Below are 3,830 nucleotides of genomic sequence, written 5' to 3'. Positions count from 1 at the left end.
CAGCTGTTAGGAACATCATGGGGAGAGCGGTGCACTATGGGAAATGTAGTCTATAGGGCGTGCCCCCCCCCAGCCGGTCCGCCCATGGCAGACGAGTCAACTGTTTTGTGCTCCAGCTGTTAGATGTTAAAGTTGCCACTTGAGTCAACAAACAGCAAGACAACACAATGTGAATTGGCTGAGCAAGAAAAACAAACCAGTAAAAATTTAATTGCCATGAATATAATATGCCAATGATTGACGAATTGGCTGTAGTACTCACATATGTTGGTTTCATGCTCCACCTCTGTGATTCCCTACAAATATTTTGAAAAAATGAATTACAATAATTAACGATCTATCAATGCCAGCTACATAGAGTGAAAGGCAGAAGATAAAAACGAGCTGTGTATTCACCTGTTTCCATTCAAACATCAGGACAAGTCATGGCTTCCTGCGAGTAAATCAGCTATAAAACAGACCCGGATTTTACACAGAGTCATTTTGATCTTAAATCGAGACGAGATGATCATGATTTCAATATTTCATACATTGTGGGGGGGGGGTTTTGTGGAGGGGGCGCCGGGTGCTGTGACATTTGTAAAATGGGCTTTGCGCAATAAAGAGTTTGGTATAAAAGAAGCCTATAAAACATGGTGTGAATCACAGTTAAGATTGTGATCCAGGCCTTCTCTCAGGTCCACCTCACAAATGCCCATAGAAACACTCCATCTTTTATAAATTACCGGTAACTCAATTTCTCATCATGCACTGTACTCATTTTTGACACGAATCATACACCCACAAAAATCCTCTGCTATTCAGTTAACTCTTTCCAGTCGCCAAACAGCAAACAAACACCATTATATTGGGGACTCACAGCCAGGGACAGCCTTCTGGTGCCTCAGGGAGCCACCGACATGACTGGCTCAAGGGCACTTCAGATGTGATGGCCTGTGCCAAGGGGGGGCTCGAGCCAAGGGTCCTTCAGTCACGGGCTTTATTTTTAGCCACTTGGCCACGGCTGTCCCAAAAGAGTGAATGCCATTATTCAACTAGAGTGCAAGCGAGCCACATGACATCACAGGGTCGTCAGTATAGTGAGGCTGTTGGAAGAGGGGGACCCATTCTACTACATATACACTCTTATATTTTGATATTCATGATCAAAACCATTTTTGCACAGGATGGGATTTTGCAGACATCTCAACAGGTGGTGCTCAACATCATCACTCTTTCTTCCTAGTGACCTGTTTCCACACAGAATGGAATCAAACAAATGTTGACAAAATGTGACCGATTCCCATTTTATTGCAAGTTCAAGATGAAGCCGTTCATCCTCGTGTGGAGAAATAGGGTGCAATTTTGTAAAGAGCTATCAGTGGTACACTCACACACACATCTCATTGATGCCATGAGGGTGTGATGTTCATTCTTTTAATATAGGTGAATTATACAATAGAACGTGAGTCATTTCTCAAGGAACTTTGTGTCCATCTCACTATACTTTTCCATTTGCAAGGGGCTTCAGGATTGTTCCATCCCAGGAAGCCATGAATGGACCAGTTGGTGCACAAGTGATATGATAAACTATGGCAACCGCTCATTGTGGAATGTGAAGAGAAATTGTTTTGTCCATCAAATATTGTACCTAAAGCAGAGTACAGTGAACTCCTACCTATTAGTGGTTCATTATCTTATAAATGTAAATTGTAAATGTAATTATAAATGTATTATTATTATTGACAAAAATCACTTATTTGCATTTTCCCCCCTGTGGAACCTATTTGATGAAAAAACTCCCCTGATCACACTTTCACAAAGCCCTGGAGAATAGGAAAGTAGTAAGTGATTTAATGGACTAATAGGAGAGGGTTGATCCAATAGACAGAGATGATTGTTCATTAACGTACTTTTTTTTAGAACCTAAAAACAACCAATACAGTACAAAGTTATTGTTTTCGACATTTGTCATGGCCTAAAAACGCGTGGCAAAAATTCAATTAATCAAAGTTTGATAATCCTTCTCTGATGTTTCAATTGACATCTCTCGTGTTGGAGCCATGACTCATGCAGGGGTGGAGGCAGAAAGTTTTCAGTGGGGTGGCAAGGGTGACACAACACCTCAGTGAGGGATGGTCAGTGGCGGCCGTGCGTTCGTCCATCATTCTTTACAAAAACATAAATACATGTTGTTTGCTTGTCATGCATGTACTGTACCCCTCTGAAAATTAAGTATAAACAGTGGGGATTTTTTTTTTTTGGTGTGGTTTTGTTATTATGTAACTTTTTGTTTTAATTAGGCCGTACTGTTCTAACAGCACAGACTTGATGGTCTCCAGCCAGCAGCACAGCGTGTGCCATTTTCAGCTTTGCCTCCAAATGAAAAATGATAATAGCAGTTGTAGTGCATATGAAGAGAGAGAGAAGATATAGCTTGGTTATGCTATTTACTATGTGGTGTTATCTTTCTGCTTGGTTGTTGCATACAGTAAAATACTATTTCATTTATAAAACAATCACAATAAACAACAGAACATTATATTTCGAAAGGAATGCATTGCGATAGATCTCATGCATCGGGACATGAGAGGCGCAGAGATGGGGAAGACCAGTGAGTAGAAATGTTTAGTCAATGTTGCTAAACACTCATGTTGCTTCACCCAGGAAGGAAAGAGAGTACAGTATTTGTCTTATCTTTCACACTTTGTCTGTTGTGTCACCAATTGGACAACCGACACTCAGCAGCATGTACAAATACATCAGCATGTATTAATTAATACATTAAAATGGACACATTTTTAAGTTAAGCGTTTTTATCATGGCCATTTAAACGTCACGTAGCTAATTTGCAGCATGAGTGGATTCAAAAATGTGAAAAGTCCTCACCATTTCTTGCTCTTCCTTTCCTCCCAACCTCTGTGCTGTCGTTTCCCATCCAAAAACATGTTGCTCTGAAATCAAACTTGATTATTTATTAGACTAAAATGGATACACCTCATACGGGTGTCGGGAGCATAACAACGGCCAGATAGGTAGATTGTGAGTCACTCAGCTGAGGAAGAGCATGACCCTGGATCATGCAGTCCAACAGTGTTCTTCTTAAGCTGTTTAAAGAGCAGCCAGGTGGCTACACTTAGCATGGAGTTCACTTCAGACCAAATGAGATTGGGGACAGTCAGCGGCCATTTTTTTTTTTTTTTGCTGCAGAGGATTTCCAACAAGCAAACAATCAAATTGGAGTCCTTTTTCAAGTTTGTTGCAACCTTCGGGTGCACGATGGGTTCCGTGGCCTATATTAGAAAGGGTAATGTATATATTTGTATATATGCACGGTTTGCTTACTTTGAAAAATCTTGACTGATGATTAAAACCCTGGAGAACCCAAGAACCTTTTTCTTTGGAAAATGATGAACTATACATTAAATGACTGCTATATGTTCACTGAACACCAAAATATATGTTTGTTTTTTTTCAAATACCCAATGCTTTAATTCTAATTTAGGATTAGGGCCAAATCTGACCCTCTGGGATTTAAGGTTAGCATTTGAGTAGCAGAATTTATAGGGGCCAAATTTGACCCCGTGGGTTCTCCAGGGTGAAGCTGTAAACATCGAAGGCACCAACCGATTGATTCAATGCAGGCGGTGAACACATGTGAAGATGGTTACTGAGCGCCATCTGCCGGACAACTATAGAAGATTCTAAATGTATAAATTCTCGTGGCTGCTCCATTCGGCCACGATCAAACTTCGGTCAGTTCAGCACGGAATGAGTGCAATCTTAGAAAACAAAGGCAAACGAAAGAGGCTACTGCTTATTTTAGATTGGAGTTTGTAGGGTATGAAAAG

The sequence above is a fragment of the Hippocampus guttulatus genome, chromosome 15 (genome assembly GCF_054856545.1).
Source record: "Hippocampus guttulatus isolate MCC_2025c chromosome 15, RoL_Hgut_1.0, whole genome shotgun sequence".
In the NCBI taxonomy this organism is placed as follows: domain Eukaryota; kingdom Metazoa; phylum Chordata; class Actinopteri; order Syngnathiformes; family Syngnathidae; genus Hippocampus; species Hippocampus guttulatus.
Note: the sequence above shows the minus strand (reverse complement) of the source record.